We start from the raw sequence: 18,810 nt of genomic DNA, 5'->3' as shown, positions 1-18,810 counted from the left end.
TGAGGAAAGTAGTTGTTATAAGTAAGTGATATGACAAAAGTGCATAATTAGTCACAAGGGAAGGCCAGGATTAATCAAAACTATGTCTTATGGTTCAAAGGTTTCCCGATAGCTCATCATGCAGCAACTTTGGTGTGAGTGAACCCGATGTTAAGACTCATGGACTACTCTCACCAAGGAAATACCAGTGTTGTGGAACCTACCCAAATGTATAATATAGAGTTCACAACCAGCATATTTTGGCATAGTTTTAAAGCCAGGATTCAACGTCAAATCACCCAGTGCCATGAGCAAAACTTTCCCTTTGTACCAGGTCTAGTGGTGGAGGTTGGGAGTTTGTGCCTGCCCACCTCAGTGAATTGCACACCTTGTTGAGCAGTCTTTGATGAGGATTTTTATAGCGCTCACTACTTTAACTGAGCCTTTTTCTAAGCATGCCTAATGTTTGTAGATTAGATATTAAAAGTATAAAGACATTGAGAGGCCTTGGATTCTATTTCATTGCAATTCAATAATCAAGTTACTTCCTTTGAGCACTTGACTTGCAAAAGGTAGCAATAGCAAGCAGAGAAGGCTCAGTCCATGGGGCGGTAGAGGTGTAGCAACTCAGATACAGATTAACACACTATTGTCAAAGCTATGTTGTTGCTTAATTTCAGTATGGACTGAAGCCCTCAAAATAACTCCACGACTCACAGTCCACACCATGTACATGCTTTGCTACCCCTATGCTCCAGTTACACCCTCTTCCAAACTACCTCCTTGTTGACATAAATACAATCCTCGGTCACACCACAGACCATACTCTTTTTGGCCCCTGGGAAAATGTTTGCTAATACTCAAGAACTAGGAGGAAAGTTGTAAAGCACTTTCTATCACCCTGGGAGAAGGTCTCTTGGCACTGTTGAGTAGGAAAGCTGACACAAACTGAGCAACAAGTACAAAAGACAATTGCACTGATGTACAAAGGTAATTTGGGATCACAAAGCCTGTGATTTTGCAAAATTAGTACCACCAAATACACTTGTGATCAAGCGGCATACCAACAGCAGATACTCCACTAATATATACTCACCTGGGCCCATAAACACACCAACCACAATTGGGTAAACCGCTGGAGTCAAAGTTTATAATTTTCTCTACAGTTTTCAAGATCAGTTATTCAAATACTCCTAACTTACCTTTCACTGATCAAAAAGTTATTTCCTCTGGTCGATGAACCATTAGTTGTACTGGTTGATGGTGAAAATGACATGAGCTAACTTATTGTTTTATCTAATGTAAATAACTATAGGCTCGGGAAAGTTTTAAGTCTTTATCTAAATTTCAAGCGTATATGAACCGTCTCAAATACACAGTGGTCACCACCATTCTTAGGAGAGAAAATTAAATTAATTTACCAAACAAATACTTTGGCCTCATGCAATGATCAATGCTCGGAAAGGGAGAGGACAGAGAGAAAAGGACATCTGCAAATAAAGTGAAAATATATTTACCAAGAATGGTGTGAAGACCAACCCCTTGGCCAAAGGGCTGGTAAGGTTCCCCCGGGATAGATTAGGCAACAAAGACTTTGGGACAGGATTCAGGGCAGGATAGATGACCTCTCTAGAATACTGACGCTTGCGAAGCACCTCTCTTACACTGTCTTCCTCCTTGAGATTCTTCCGTGATCTTCTTATCTAACCCAATTAATTAGGATAGAAAGTTCTGCTTCAAGTTCTGCATTAGGTTCTCTATCAGCATCTCACAGCATCTCTTCCAGCATCAGCACCTCCCGCTACACAGACAGCATCCCGAGCTCTGCAGCATTCAGCAAATCTCCATCTGACTAAACAACTAAAGCTATCTCAATTATACCTTTCGTTCTTCATGTGCCACCCATTAATGTTTCAATATTGGTAAAATTCTAAATCTGATTGGCCAGGCAAAGAGGAAGATCATCACACCTTGCTTACATGTCATTTAATTCAATTAAACCATTGTTCACAAACCCATCCCCTTAATTTTATTCATAATTTTATTTCCCACCTGCATTCACATTTCATTTGCAACATTTGTTAAAAATGTAGCATGTAAGTCCACTCCGTTGAACATTTCACCATCCGTTCTCAGGCTAGGACACTTTGTGACCTTGTCCTTCATTCAACCTCTGTGTCATCATTCCGGGTTGACTTCCAGTTGTCATGCGCAGTCATCACATGACTCAGCTTACTTCAGTTATACATGAGAGGCCCAAATATGCACTAGTGATAAAGTCAGAAAGACAGGTGTTATTTTAAAAAATAGATGGTTTCACTGTATTCCACCCATCTCTACTCTGTCCCAGTTTATTTATTACTTATCTACGCATTAGCTTTAGTAAAAACCACTTGACCCGAGGTCCCAGAAGAACTCGGGGCCCACGTCTGTTGCCCTGCCTTCACTCCACCCCCTGCCAGGAGGAAAATTACATCTCGCGCCTCCCGCTCCGCAGGAGAATCTTCGCAGGTAGTGGCGGTGAGGGGGCTGCTTGCTGCAAATCCAGGACTTGGGGTCCCGGAAGAACTCGGGACCCACGCCTGCTGCCCTGCCTTCGCTCCACCCTCTGCCAGGAGGATAATTACATCTCGCACCTCCCGCGGGAGACCCTTCGCAGTTAGTGGCGGTGAGGGGGCTTCTTGCTGCAAATCCGGGACTCGAGGTCCCAGAAGAACTCTGGGCCCACGCCTGTTGCCCTGCCTTAGCTCCACCCACTGGCAGAGTTGATTTATTGATCACGCTATCTGCTTCGCGGAACGCGCGCGGATGCGCGCCGTGCGAAGCCCGGGTCAAGGCAGGCCCGTCTTAGCCCATCCGAGCCAGGCCGAGGCTGGGTTGGGCCATACCTCTTGGTTTTTGTACTAAACCTAATTCTTTTGGACACCTGTAGACATCGTGAGTAGCCGGTTATGATTAAACTTCTTTAGACCAATACAGTATTTTACTAGTAGGCAAATGTGGCTACTAACCTAGGCTAAGACAGGGTACTATTGATTGTGTTACCAATTTTTGTTTTGTTTAATGGTTTTTAACCAATCAATAAGCTTTGACATTGTGGTAATGTGAAAAGGACTTCCATGCCCATTTTAAATATTTTTCCCTGCATTGTTGTTGTTTTATTTGATGGTAACAAAGTTGATTTTCTTGGTATTTTAAGGTGGATGTCTATGTAATACTTCTATCTTTACACCTGGGTAACAGAGCTCACCTTGCCGATATTAGCACTGGTAGTATTCTGTTATATACGCCACACACAATATGTCGAAACGCATAGGAAACAAAACTATAGTTGAGCACACGGGTCCTACTATTGAGTCGTATCCTGTGAAGGCGGTCAGCGCTATCAGTGTTGAAATTGATAGGGCAGAACGCCGCCTTTCATTAGGATTAGGCAGTCTGCCAGACCCTGCAAGCTCGTTACATTCCCACGTGGAGCCAAATAAGATTATTGATCAAGATATTATCCCTATTGTGGATTGTGTAGATCTAGATTGTCCGAACTCGCGGAGACAAGAGAAGTTCAATGTATGCCTTCAACCAATGAGGTGCCTACCCCAAGAAAGAAAAGGAGTTGTAGAAAGTCCAGCCCAAACAGGGGACGACTAGAAAAGGCTAAGGCTCCAAAATTATACCCCCCGTTCCATTTGTGTAGGGGAGCAACCGCTCCGTATGGGGGTGCTAAATGATACACAGGTTAATCAGATCATTACTGCGTTGGCCGCTAAAATTGAAACATACTTCAAACCATTATATGATAAAGTAGACCAAATAAATGGGGAAGTATCTAGGCTCAGTGGGGAACTGAACAAGCACAAGAGTTACTCAAAGAAATTACTATTAGACAGCAGAAACATACTATAAACGATAGTAATTTAGAAACAGTAGATGCCATGGGAGTAGTGTCTGACACAGTTAGGAATGTTGGGGCCATTATCAACTCTTATGCACAAGCTACAGTTACAGGTGCTAATTCAGCCCCTCTCGGTCATCCTAAGCAATTGTCGGGTAGTACCCATACCTGTGATACACGAAACTTAGGTACTAGTAGCAAGGAGAGTACATTGGGGATTAATATCCGGACAAAGAAAGATACAGAGGAGGGTAAATGCAGTAGTACTATCAACCTACCCCCGGAATGCGCCCTGTATGTGGCAGTCCTGGTAAATGTCCCCCCTCTTAGTATGTCACAAATTGAAATACATGCATCCCTTAAAAATAAAACGGTGCATTGGCTCAACCACAACTGTGGCTATCCGGTCAATTGCGTAGATCAGATCCTTACAATAAGAAGAGTAAATTGGATAGGCCCCTTAAAGAAATCCTTACAGGGCGATTGTGTTATTATCAATTACAAGAACCCATATTATGCCAGGACTTCTTTCAATAGAGTAGTAGCCATGTCAGCTAATGACTCCAGTACCTCATTACTCCTACTTGGCTTTTTTATAGTCATTTAAAATATGGGCCCCCTACAGGGGCAACCCAGGAATACCAACGAACCAATTGGGCTTTACTATCTCAGCCGCATTTTAATTTACCCACATACAACCGTTTTCAATTACTCAGCACTCTCAAGGAGAACAACTGACTAGATCAACACTGCACTACAGAAGGAATGGCGAATAGAAGGGATATTGATGATCTAGGGGCTGAAATTTTAGTGGGACTGGGACCAGTGGGTCAGGCAAGTCCAGGGGAAGTAGCACATTCCTCTGTTGAGAGGGGTCCTGGCATAGATCAAGGTGAAACTCCTGAGGATAATACAGGTCAACCGATAGATATAGATCCTGCATGTCGAGCCAGTGGGTTTTCCATAGCCACCTGGAACATAGCGGGGTTGACAAAAAAAAGGGGTATGTTAGGGTGGACGGACTTTCTTCATACCCATAATATCAATAATCAGAGTGATCCATTGGAGAGAGCAGAGGAAGGGCCTTGAGTAGCCATTGGTCTGGAATTTTTCCAGTCTCCTACCGAGGAGCATTTCAATAACGTAGACCAAAGTATTACATCGGGCTCCCCCGGGATCCCCTCCCGCCTAGAGTCTGGAAGGTATTCGCACTGGAAACTCTCCCTTGGCTGCGATTAATCTGTAATCAGTCCTTGGCAGCGGGAGTGGTGCCGGAGGCCTGGAAACAGGCAGTAGTCACCCCCTACTTAAGAAACCCTCCCTGGACCCTGTGGTCCCGGCTAATTTTAGACCTATATCTCTGCTACCATACCCAATTAAGATCTTGGAGAAAATAGTTAGCAGGACTTTGTCAGGCTACCTAGAGGACAACCATCTATTAGATAGGGATCAATTTGGCTTCCATCCGGGCCATAGCACGGAGACTGCTTTGGTCACTGTAATAGACAATTTACGGATGCAGGCTGACAATGGAGACCGTTCTGTGCTAGTGTTACTAGATATGTCAGTCGCATTTGACACGGTGAACCATACCATACTGGTAAAAAGACTGAATGGCCTGGGGGTCAAAGGACGAGCCCTGCAGTGGCTACAATCCTATCTATCAGGGAGACAACAGGAGGTGACAATGCCGCTGTTTGAGTCTAATAAGTCCCCGGTACATCATGGGGTGCTGCAGGAGTCTGCGATAAGCCCCATCCTGTTTACTATCTACCTGCGTCCTCTACTCTCCCTTGTTAAGTCCTTTGGAATCAACTTGATCAACTACGCGGACGACACCCAATTGGTGTTTTCCCTGGAAGGGAAACAGGCGGTGTCCATGGATACGTTCCAGGAGTGCATGTGCTAGACAGTAAGCTGGGTCAGAAAAAACTCCCTACAATTTAATGGGGGAAAGACAGAGGTGATATTCTTCCCTACTCCCTCTAGCTTACAGCTACGCTCGATACCAGAGTTTAAGCTTACCCCAGAAGAGGATCCCCTTGTCCCCGCTAAAACGGTGCGTAACTTGGGGGTATTAGTGGATGGAAGTCTCCAAATAGAATCTCAGCGAAATAAAAATGTCAGCGTCTGCTTCTCCCTGTTGCGGATGTTGCGACAGATTCTTCCGTTCCTGCCTACAGAAACCCGTTTGCTTGTAGTGAGGAACGTAATATCTAGCAGATTAGACTACTGTAATGCTCTGTACCTGGGAGCCCCACAATACATCTTACAGAGCTTGCAGAGAGTCCAGTCTATGGCAGCTAAGTTGGCGCTAAATAGGAAACGTAGGTCTTCTACGAGTTTAGCCTCAAGAGACCAACACTGGCTGCCTATCAAAGAGAGAATTTGCTTTAAACCTCTCTGCATTGTGTACAAAGCGGCACATGAGGAGGGCCCTATTCCACTGCGGGAGAGGTTTACATGGCACAATCCAAAAAGACAGCTTCGCTCCTCGAACGCAAACCTGATTAAGAACTCTAGGGTTAGGAAAACCAGAATGGGGGGCAGAGCCTTTGGGGTGGCTGCTACACGACTATGGAATGATCTGCCCCAGACCATCAGACAGGCCAATTTGTGGGCCTGTTTCAGAAAGAATCGGAAAACCTGGTTGTTTCCAAGGATGGAATACTAGTCCTTTCATTGCCTACTATGGGCTGGTAACGTGCTGACGATCACCAATTCTAAAGCGCCAGGATACCCATAGGGTGACAGTTTTTGCACTATATAAGTGTACTATACATACATACATACATTATTTGTCTCCAAGAGACTTGGTGCACAAATTTTGTCAGCTTTGAGGTGTATGCTTCCTATGATTTACCTGCCCTGTGTTCTTTGGCCGGCAGAGCAAAGGGTGGTCTTTTAATTTTCCTGTCAATCAATCTGCCTATAGAAGTTAAAAGGTGTATTAACATCGGGTGCCATTCACAGGTACTTTAGTTACACCAAAAAAATGGCCGGAATGTACTTTTAATTAATTTCTATAATAACCTTTTTGATTGTACTCGGTCTAAAGTAATTACAGAACTGGAGGATGTTATTGGCAAATTGGGTTCAGATGAGGAAATTAATTTTGATATAATTTGGATGGGAGATTTCAATATACCCACATGTCCTCTGCCTACCACTAGGGTCTCTGGGTTCAGGAATGACTTAGGTAACGACTGTATGCATTTCCCCCACAATCTGTATGGAGATACACTTAATAATTTTATGGCGAATTTTGGTTTGGACATTATCCAGACTTAAACTGAGGAAGAGAGAGTTACAACAGGAGGCTTTGGATAAACTTGCCCAGGCCGCAGATACATTTAATTTCCAACTGTTCTGGTAAACTGTTAATTCTCCCTTTTTAAAAGATGAGGTTGTCCCTGAACTTATGTCCCATGTTAGTAGTGAGGCATGGGTCGCCCATTTTACCAGTATTTTTAAATCAGGAAATCTTATTAGTACCAATCACAATAACTCAAGTACCTGGCCTATTATACCGTTAAATATAACCCTAGAAGAGGTGGAACAAGGTATCCAAAACAGCAAAGGAGGAAAGGCCCCGGGCCAGGACGGGGTTCCAATAGATGTTTATAAAGCTGTACCTGCTCTTTGGGGACCCTTATTAAATAGAGCCTTTATGCTGCTACTGATGGATTTCCCCCTACATGGGGTGAGTCAATCATCATCCCCATATTTAAGAAAGGCATTAAGTCTGATGCAAGAATTTATTGGTCTATTTCTCTTTTAGATTCCTCCATTAAAATAATGAGTAGGATTATACTTGTTAGGCTGGAAGAATGGGCCGAGGATAATGGGATTTTAACAAAGACACAATATGGCTTCAGGAAAGGGCGAGGAACCCTTGAACGGTGTATTAATTTAGATTTATTGATCGGAAAAAACACACTTGCCAAGCAAGGGTCCCTTTTTCTATGCTTTGCTGATCTCAGCAGCGCGTTTGATGTAGTGGACCATACCATTCTTTAGCCAACTCTTTTAGAACTTGAGGTACCAGAGTCTATAATTTATTTCTTGGCTAGGCTCTATGAAAGATTGTAAACATCTGTACGATGTGGGCATAGGGGAGAATGCACCCCTAAATGTAATGTCAGTTGTGGCATCCGACAGGGCTGCGTCCTTGCTCCATTGCTTTTTACGCTTTTTATTAATGAAGTTGACGCAGCACTTAAATTAGTAAAATCGGATACACCACAGGTGGATGGCCAAGATGCACCGGTACTGCTTTATGCAGATGATGCCATGCTCCTATCCAGAACACCTATCGGCCTGCAGCGGTTAATTGACAAGTTTGTTGATTTTATCATGAGGAGGAAGTTACAGATTAACAGGACCAAAACATATACCATGGTTTGCGGCCCGAGGAGAAAGAGGGTTAATCCCTTTTTTATAGAGGGTCAGAAAATCCAAATGGTGGATAAGTTCTGCTATTTAGGAATAACGTTCGCTGGTGATGGTACTTGGTCACAAGAGATGCTGAATGTGCGGGCTAAGATGGCAAAAAGTGTCCATGGAGTTTTTAGGTTTGCAGCAAAGTTGGGAGAACGAAGAATTAGAGATATGACATATATTTATCAATCAAGATGCACCTCAATTGCACTTTATGGTGCGGGGGTATGGGGTCATAACTCTAATAGTGACTTGCAAACAGTGGAAAATATGTTCCTTAATAATTTGCTCTGTTTGCCATCCTCGGCGTCAACCAAATTAATTCACAGGGAAGTAGGAATCAGCTACTTGACGGACCTAACAGCATTTAGGCCCCTATTGATCTGGAGATCTATATGGTGGAAGGAAAAGACTGCCTTTAACAGAACGATAATTAAAGGCTGTCTCCGATTAGATAATTGTTTTAAGATTCCCTGGCTTAATTATATTGTACATAGTTTTAAGGTAGTTTTTTAATTAAATATCTTGGATGACCCCAATGTTGAAGCTGAGTTGCCCAAAACAGAAATGAGGAATTTGTTTTTGTCACACAGAAAAAAGAGGCGAACAAGCAGCATAAGGCAGCTAACAACTTGTCAATTCTATAATCTTTATTCGGGTGACGAGGGTTTCCAAACTTACTTGAGTCAGGTAACTAGATCTTCACATCGTTACGTACTCACAAGACTAAGATTTGGACTTGTTCATCATTTGGTAGCATTTCCACGAGTAAAACAGTACCCTGCTTCCTCTTGCCCATGTGACGGCCATACCAAACAAAGCACTTTGCACTTTCTCCTCATATGTGATCTGAATCTGAAATTTCGTGTTGCATTTTTAAAACCTTTGTTTTTAAAATATTGTACATTCACAACGAAAGCTGCTATGAGGTTGATTTTTACAATGCGTGAACCTGATATATGTTTTTTTACTGCAACTTTTATCCTCAAATCTATCGACGCATGGTAAAGTATGATGTTTTAATGTAGCACTATCAATTTGTGGATTTTATCTTTTGATTGTATAATACTGGTATTTTGAAAACTAATGTCTGTTGATGTATTCTAATCTGTGCTTTTATGGTTGTTTTATATAAACCGAATAAAGCTTATTGAAATTGAAATTGACTGTTGCAATCCATTGATCATTTATAGGTACCACAAAGGGGGTTTGTATCTGATTTAGAAGGGGGATAGTTCCTCTTCTCTTTTGGGGATCGTGGCAGCAGCCTTATAGAGAGGTGGGAGTGACCTAGAGAGCCACTACATGCTCTTTTCAATATCTTCACATACAAAACCTTTTTCAAAAGCAGCTCTGAGGATGGCCTGCTTTAAAAACAAAGAAACTGTGGGGGAGGAGGTCTCTTTCCCTGCATTTTCAGCCAATCATAGGGGGGCATAAACTGTTCATAAGGTTGGTTATTTTGCGAACCCCTGTGAATGTGCAATTTGCGATGCGAGCTATTAGAACAAATAATTCCCATTTGCAAACCAGTTGGGCTGCAAATTGCATATCCCTGGTTTCCAAATGGGAATAGTATATCAGACCGTAGATGTAAAAAAAAAAAGTTTTTCACTTTTTCCTAATTCTGTGGAAGTTTTTTGTTTTCAGTTCCAGGTGAAGAACTCAAAGGTTTAGAGGCATGAGTCTGAAATGATTTTCTACCCAATTTGTCCCAGCAAAATGTATTACCATTGAACAGAAACTTGACTCCTGAGCGCAAATTGCGAGCTGAAAAATATTTTGTGACTTCTTTAACTAAAAAAGGTAGAGATCCCATACAGAAAATACAGTGCTAAATGCACGCAAGCTAGAAAGACATTATTTTATACGCTGGAAGCCAATACAGCAGCTTAATCTGAGCTGAAATAGCTCCAAATTGTTTGAGGCAAGGATGCGCCACGGCATATATTGCCGTGATCGTGTGCAGAAAAAGAAAAAGAGACAATTGTCTCTTGATACACGGAAAAGACAAAAACTCAGCTCCATTCAAATATTGGCGCCCAAGCTGGGCCAGGGCAAATTAGACAGGGGCGAGGGACTGTAGTAACCTTGATCTGCACCTATGCTTCCAATGTTAAGATGTATCCCAAAAAATCTGCCAATTGTGAGTCATTACGGATAAATGCAAGCTTACCACTGACTAGGCACTGCACCCAGGACATTTGATGGGATAAAGTGGCAGAATGCTGCAGAACCACACACCGCGAGTGGCTGGAGAGCCTTGAGTTGAATGTGAGTGACATGTTAGAATAAGGCACATTCAGCCTGATTCATGAAGCGAAATAGCGCCCGCAATGGCTGCGAAAACGCAATTGCGGGTGCAAAACACGGAATCGGCATTCAAGTACGAAATAGCGAAATCGCTAAAAAATAATAGCGAGCGGAATAGCGATTACGCTGTAAAAGTCGCAGACTCCGGGAAGTCGAGCATTAGCGATAATGAAATAGCGACCAACCACGGAATCTGCGAATTGAATAGCGAAACGCAATATTGTCTCAATCGGCATTCATGAAAGAAATACATTAGCGAAAAATCGCTAAATCGCACATTAGCGCGGCGCAATTTAAGGACAACTCAAAGCAGGTGGTAACCATAAAAGCCATGATTAACCAAAATTTGAAAAACTGTTAGCCAATCACCAAAAGGTCCAGGCCTGACCAATCACACATAAGGATATTCAGCAGCAGCAATAGGCGTTCCACAATGCCTGGGATGTACATGGTGGTGAGGCGGCGAAGGCTACAGCGAGCAGCACGGAGGAGACGCATGAGGCAGGCACGGATTTACCGGCAGCGGGTCACCTTGCTGGGGCAAACCAGAGAACAGATTTATGCTAAATACAGGCTGAATGGGGAAATGATCACCTGGCTGATACAAGAACTCGACCCCATCATGCAGCACCCAACAAGGCGAAACAATTCTGTGCCCACACATGTGCAGGTATTGTGCAGCCTGCACCTCCTGGCATCCGGCAGTTTCCAGGGCATAGTAGCCGCTGCTGGGGGGATTTCCCAGCCTACCATGTCACGCTGCCTCCACACTTTTGTTGACGCCATGCTCACCCAGCTCCACCGGCACATCACATTTCCCACGAGCCAACAGGATTTTGACCTCACAAAACTACAATTTTATAATGTTGCCCATTTTCCCCATGTCCTTGGCTGCATAGACTGTACCCACGTCGCCATCTGCCCACCAGCTGCCACGGAGTATATGTACCGCAACAGGAAGTCGTACCACTCCCTCAACATACAGATGGTCTGCAATGCCAAGACCATCATCACTGACATTGTGGCCCAGTACCCAGGGAGTACCCATGACTCCTTTATCTTCAGGCACAGCGGACTCCACACACGACTGATCAGGGGAGAGTTTGGGGAAGGACACCTACTTGGTAAGTACACTTTGTCGACAATGTCACATTGCTATGAAGTAACTGCGCTGCACAGGCAATCAACATCTGCTCCTCTCATTCAGGTGACAGTGGCTACGCCCTACGGGAATACCTCCTGACCCCTTACCTCAACCCTGCCACACCTCAGCAACGCCGCTACAATGTTGCGCACATCCGGACAAGGAACTGTATTGAAAGGACATTTGGCCTGCTCAAGAGCAGGTTCCGTATACTGCACAAGACAGGTGGGGCCATGTATTACAGTCCTGCAGCGTGCTGCCGCATTGTGGCTGTCTGTGCAATGCTTCATAACATTGCAACCAAGCGCCGGATACCAGTTGACATCTCAGGCAGTGAATCTGAGGGGGACGACCGGCCACCAGCACATGCGCACCATGCACGCGGGGAGAACCCAGCTGAAGGCCACAGACGTCGCAACCACATCACAGCTAACAATTTCTAGCCCACCCCCTTCCCCCACCCCACATATCACAATTGCATGCAAACTGTAATGATTACACAAGGCGTATGTGTGCACCAAAATAAATGTATTTGTTTGAATCACAAAAAAATTAAATGGGTCTCCGTAACAACTATATACAAAAAGCAGTATTCATGCATACTGCATGAGACGCTCCATGGCAGGCTTAAGTTCAGCCTGCGCCTGTGTCCCTGACACAATGTCATTGGCGCCTCCGGCGCACAATTCCCAGGCGCCTGGGAGCCTCTTCCTCTTCCTGGGCAGCTGGAGGTGGGGCAGCCCTTGCGCTGCGCCTAGGTGGGGGGGCCGGCGTGGCAGAGTGGCTGCTGACACTAGAGGCACCCTCACTAGCATCATCACCCCCCACAATTGCCGGAATCACAGGTGCGTGCAGTGCGGTGACCGCGGTTGTCAAATGCTCCAGCACCCGGGTAATATCCTCGCAGCACTGGACGAGTTGGTGCTGCTGGGTTAAGGAGCGGCGCGCAAGCAGGGTGGTGGCATTTGCCGAGGCATAATTGGAGCGGCTGTAGGTGGACAGCCGGCTCAGCAACTGGTGGTGGCGCCTGCTAGCAACACTTCGGTGCTTCACCAGCGCTGCAGTGTTGTGTTCCATAGCCGTCGTCATGCGGTCAATGGCCGCCGTCATGCGGTCCACCCTCTCGCCCACTCCCGCCACATTGCGGCCGATCTTCTGCAGCTGGAGCTGGATGGCTCCTTGCTGCTGCGACTGGCGCTGGTGTAAACGCAGCATGCGCCGCTCCACACTCATGCATGCGTGGAAGTGGCCATTGCCCCTCCTGGTGGTCGGCCGCTGTGTAGCGGATGTGGCTGGCCCAGATGGTGGTGGACGAGCTGCAGGTCTTGCAGCAGCTGGTGTTGCAGGTGCGGCAGGTGTGGTGGGTGGCCTGGCCTTGGCAGCCGGTGGGCCTGAGGCGGATGCAGCAGGCAAGGTGGGTGGCCTGGCCTTGGCAGCCGGTGGGCCTGAGGCGGATGCAGCAGGCAAGGTGGGTGGCCTGGCTGCTGGTGTTGGCGCTGGCGCAGGGGCTGGTGGCTGGGTAGCAGGTAGGGATTCCTCCTCCTGGGCCTCCTCGTCGATCAGCAGCCTCTCACTGTCGCTGCTATCTCCTGCACCTGTGAGGGTAAGTGGATACTCATTAGGTGCATGTGACTGTCAGACGTGCAGATGTTACATGCATGCTGGGTGTCATTCCCTGGGTGGCTGTGTATTTGCGCACTTTGGAACCTTTCGGGCCGCATTGTGGTAGTACTACATTGTGGACATACTACGTCTCCCACAATGCTTCAGGGCATTTCCTGATGCACGGCATGACTAAGGGCCAATGAGTGAGCCTATTTGGTCATGGGCGGTCATAGGGACAGGGTCGCAGTCGCATGCCACTTACCTTGGGTGTCTTGGGTGGGGCGGGAGGAGTCCAGAGGGGTGACGCCAACACACGCCTCCCTCTCCAACGTGTCCTCTACCCGGTCCTCCAGGGGGGTGTTGGGTGGGACAGTCGGGCCACCACCTCCGGTGCCTGATGCCTCACCAAGGCGCTCCGCAACCCTCTCCTTGGCACGCCCTCGGAGGTCGTACCACCGCTTTTTTAATTCCTCCAGGGACCTGTCCGCAACTCCCACAGAGTTCACGCTTGCGGCAATCCCCACCCAGATCCTCCTCTTCTCCTGCTCTGGGACCCTCCGGGAGTTTGCACCAAACAGCTGGTCGTGGTTGGCCACCACACCCTCTATGAGGTTCTCCAGCTCCTGTTCAGAAAATTTCAATTTGCGCTTTCGGCCAGCGCTGTTGCTGGGTCCGGGCTGCGGGTCGTCTGACATAGCGGTCGCTATTTCGGCGGGGTCGGGATGCGCAAACGGCGGGTTGGTTGCAGCTTTCCGTCGTGGACAGTCGACTGATAGCGTCACTGTGGTGTTTGGGGGTGGGATTTGGCTGCTTCCTGGTTGTGATGTCATCACGGTGCTCGGAATGCGTCTTCCCGTTTTCCTGATCCCGCGAGAATGCGACTCGCAATCCCGTGCAATCGGGATTGCGAGCGCAATCTCGTGCGATCGGGATTGCGAGTCGCAATCCCGATCGCAGGTAGCCGGAAATAGCGATTATTCTGCGTTTTTTGTGGGTCGCTAACGGCTTTAGCGCCCGCATGCGAGTCGCTATTTTTTCTCCGAAAAGTACATGAATGCCGTTTTGCGTTTCCTCAATAGCGAGTCGCTATTGATCGCTATTAGGGACACGCAAAACGGCCCGTACATGAATCAGGCTGATTGGGCCATATGTATCAAGGTACCCATTTGCGATTCCCAAATAGCGATTTTTAAGAAATCGCTATTTGAGAATCGCAAATGGGTATGTATGTACAAAATCGCATTTTTTTTGCGATTACTTAAAATTCCTTAATTGCGATTAGCAAATTACGAATCGCAATTAAGGAATACTTTCCCATTCATTTCTATGGGCCAGGAGGCCCGTAGGAATGAATGGGAAGTTATTCTCAATTTGCGATTCGCAATTTGCTAATTGCAAATTGAGAATATTTTCAAGGTGCAGGGTGTCCAAAGGACACCCTATTGCACCCCTGAAATATGCATGGGTGCACATGTGGAACACATACATGCCCCAAGGGCATGTATGTGCGTCACATGGCACTTTGAAAAATGCAAAAATGTGCATTTTTCAAGGAATTCCCAACTTACCACCAACTAGAAGTTGGTGGTAATTTACGATTCCTTAAGGGCATTTTGCTAAAAAAAATTGCTACATACATTGCTTTTAAGGAATTGCAAAATTTGCGATTCCTTAAATGCAATTGCAAAATAAGGAATCGCAAATTTTGCGAGTCCTTATTTTGCACCACATTTTGCTTAATACATTCCATTTAGCAAATTCGCATTCGCAAAGGCTGAAATTCTGCGAATTTCGACCTTTGCGAATGGAAAGGGGAGACCACTCGGTCCCCCCGAACGTATGGTGGAGTACCCCGATCCCCCCGGGAAACCGTTTTGGGCGGGAGGCGTGGCTTGGCTGGTATGCCCGGAGTGGCGTAGCCGGGGCGCGCCTTTTCCCGCCCAAGAGGGGTTGTCCTAGACACCTACACCGATCGAACCGCCCAGTAGGCGTGTCGGGGAAGGCCCACGCCCTCCCGAAGAAGGATAAAAGGAGCATCATGCCAAGAAAGCGTCCTCTTGTTTCTGTGCTTGGAAGCTGCACCTCCTCGCTGCTCGTGAGCCCAAGACGGAACAAGGAGCAATTTTGAGAACTTGTAATTTTTTGTGTTTCTCTTTCAGTGAGTCCGAAGCTTTGGATCTAGTACCTCGATCTAACTATCCGCGAGACGATGCCTGGCAAGAAGGTCGGAAAGAAGGACGGGACCGAACAGCTGCTTCGCTCTTTGGTAAAGGATATGGCGGACATGAAAAAACAGATTGCGGCAATGAATGGTAGACCGAAGAAGACCATTGGGCCGGCATTGCCAGGAATAGTCCCTGCCGGGAGAGGTAAAAGGGTCAGGAGTAGGGCGGCAGGAGGGGAGCCCCCGGTTCCCGAGTCACCGCCGGCGAGCCCGGTCGGTCCAGTGGGGGCTCCAGTTCCGATCCCGAACGCGGGACAGCCGATTCCTGTAATAGTTACGCCTGTGAGCAAGGGGGATATGCCCCCCGAACTGGCCGCTCAGTTGGCGGCATGGTTAGGCAAGAATAACGGGAGTGCTCCGGCACCAGGAGATACGGCGGCAGAGGCCAGGTTGATAATGCAGCAGTTGCGGCAATCGAGAGATGCTGCAAAGGCACCTTGTCCTCTTGTTTCCCCACAGGTTCCCTCGGATAAACCGCCACCGGTCGTTGGAACAACAGCTGCAACAGATACAGCTCATGGTTCTGGTAAGCAGCCGTTGCCGATGGCGGGGGAGGGATCGTTACCCTCTAGGAGGGAAAAAGTTGTTCAGCATATCCTGATGGATGTGAAAGAGAGGATTTGGGCTGATAAATATGTAAACATGTTTTCGCTGTTGACTGATCATTATGAGATAGAGCACGTTAAAAGTCAGAAGGAGTTGTTGCATCCAAATGTATGGCGTGCAAAAATGGCGGGTTTCAGGGTGGAGGAAACAATCGCTAACTGGGCCCGGGCTTTCGGTATGTTCACAGCAATTATGGGGGAACGTAGGCCAGAATTATTGTCAGAACTGGCCTGTTACCAAACACGTATTATGGAATTTTCTGAATCGTACGAAGGTAATCAATGGTTGGGGTATGATAACAAATTTCGTAAGGCCAAGGAGCACGACTCATCCCTGACGTGGGATTGTTTCGACTCCATTTCCTGGCAGAAACAGGTTATGCCGAACACAGCGAGGTCGTCTTCTTTTGGCGGGAATGGCGCAGAGTCTTCCCGCCATTTGTTGGCGGCGCCCTTTCGGGCAGGCGACACTGGGGATCGGCATAACAAGACTAATGGGAGCCCGGCAAAAAGAGGGGTGTGTTGGAACTTTAACAGAGGCAAGTGCACGAGGCCTAAAGGGACATGCAAGTTCAGGCATGAGTGTGCAGGATGTGGTCAGTCCACACACCTAGAGAGTTTGTGCAGGACAAAGAGTGGTGAGACAGGAGGAAAAGGCGGAACCAAACAGGTATAACACCGCCGGGGGGCATCGTTACCTACTCCTGTTGACATCATGGCGTTGATCCCTTGGCTGAACCGATACCCAGATCATGTCTCCGCTGGGGTGTTGCGAGACGGTTTTTCATATGGTTTCCGCATCCCGGCGGGGGGTGTACATGGGGAGGCACAGTGTAAGAATCAGCTATCTGTTCGACGAAATGCGTCGGTGGTGCAGACAAAGATTGCAAAAGAGGTGACCCGAGGTCGGGTTGCGGGGCCGTATGTGCACCCGCCAGTACTTAATTTTGTATGTTCACCGTTGGGAGTAGTCCCCAAGAAGGACCCTGGTGAGTTTCGGTTAATCCATAACTTGTCCGCACCTAGGGGTCTTTCGGTAAACGATGCGATTGACCCGGGACTGTGTTCGGTGCGGTACGCATCCTTTGATGAGGCCGTCGCCATGTTGAATCGCCTGGGGCCCGGAGCGCTGATGGCTAAATCAGATATTGAGTCAGCGTTCCGGTTGCTCCCGGTACACCCGCAGGATCAGCACCTCTTAGGGTTCGTGTTTCAAGGACGTTATTACATGGATAAATGTATGCCCATGGGTTGTTCCATTTCTTGTGCATATTTTGAAAAGTTCAGTACCTTTTTGCAATGGGCATTCACTAAAGCCACGGGCCGTAAACAGGTAATGCACTACCTTGATGATTTTCTGTTTCTGGGGGAAGCGGGGGGCGCGGAATGTGAACAGGCTTTGTTGGAATTCTGTAATCTCATGAAAAGTTTTGGTGTGCCGTTGGCATCAGGCAAGACAGTAGGGCCATCTACTTCTCTCGAGTTTCTTGGAATTGAGCTTGATTCAGTAGAAGGGTGCTTCCGTCTGCCCAAAGAGAAGGTAATTAAGTTTAAGGCCGCACTAGAAGCATGTATTGGCGAGAAAAAAGTAACTCTCCATCAGTTACAACAGGTTGTGGGTCAGCTTAACTTTGCCCTCAGAGTGATACCGATGGCCCGCCCCTTTTCCCGCTCTATCGCACAAGCCATGGTGGGCCTCAAGGAAGGGCACCACCGCACAAGACTGTCGTCCGAGGTTCGCCAGGACATGCGCATATGGTTGGCATTTCTGGTGGATTTCAACGGTCGTGTCGTGTGGAACAAGCCAGCAGTTTCCTCTGAGGAGCTGGGGTTGTGGACTGACTCGGCAGGGAGTATGGGTTTTGGCGCCATCTTTGGTGATAAATGGTCGGCACAAACATGGCCGGCATGGTGGCACGATAGTGGGATCACAGGTAACATCGGGTTCCTTGAGCTGTTCCCCATTCTGGTGGCCTTGAAAACATGGCCAGAAGGGTTTCGTGATCGTGCTGTAGTGTTCTGGTCTGATAATATGACTGTTGTTGAATGTATCAACAACCAGGCAGCACGCTGCAAATGGATCTTGAGATTGCTGAAAGAAATTGTCCTGCTATGTCTGAGACTAAACGTCCACTTTAGGGCAAGACACGTGCCGGGGGTACTGAACAAGGCAGCTGATGCACTCTCTCGTTCCCAAATGCAGGCATTCAGGGGTTTCCTGCCCTCAGCGGACTTGGTGGCGGCACCATTTCCCGAAGCTCTATGGTCTCTCGGTGCCCCGGATTACAAAACCTCGTGGGAGAGAGTTTAGCCCCCAGGACAAGGAAGGCATACGAAGGAGCGTTCTGTTCCTATTTGTCATTTTTGGGGTCATCGGGAGGGGAGCATTGGGGGCAGGAGGAATATGTTCTGCAATTTCTGGTAGCACTACATCAGGCAGGCCGATCACTGGCAACAGCCAACAGGCACAGGGCCGCCATTGCCTTCATGGCGCAGGCGCATGGTATCCAGGACCCCACATCATCATTTCTCGTAAAAAGGGCACTGCGTGGGTGGCAACGCCTTGAGGGTCGTAGAGTGGATGGAAGGCACCCGATAGATCTGGCAA

This window comes from Lissotriton helveticus, chromosome 6 (genome assembly GCF_964261635.1).
Source record: "Lissotriton helveticus chromosome 6, aLisHel1.1, whole genome shotgun sequence".
NCBI lineage: Eukaryota > Metazoa > Chordata > Amphibia > Caudata > Salamandridae > Lissotriton > Lissotriton helveticus.
The sequence above is the reverse complement of the archived record's forward strand: the minus strand, read 5'-3'. Positions refer to the sequence as shown.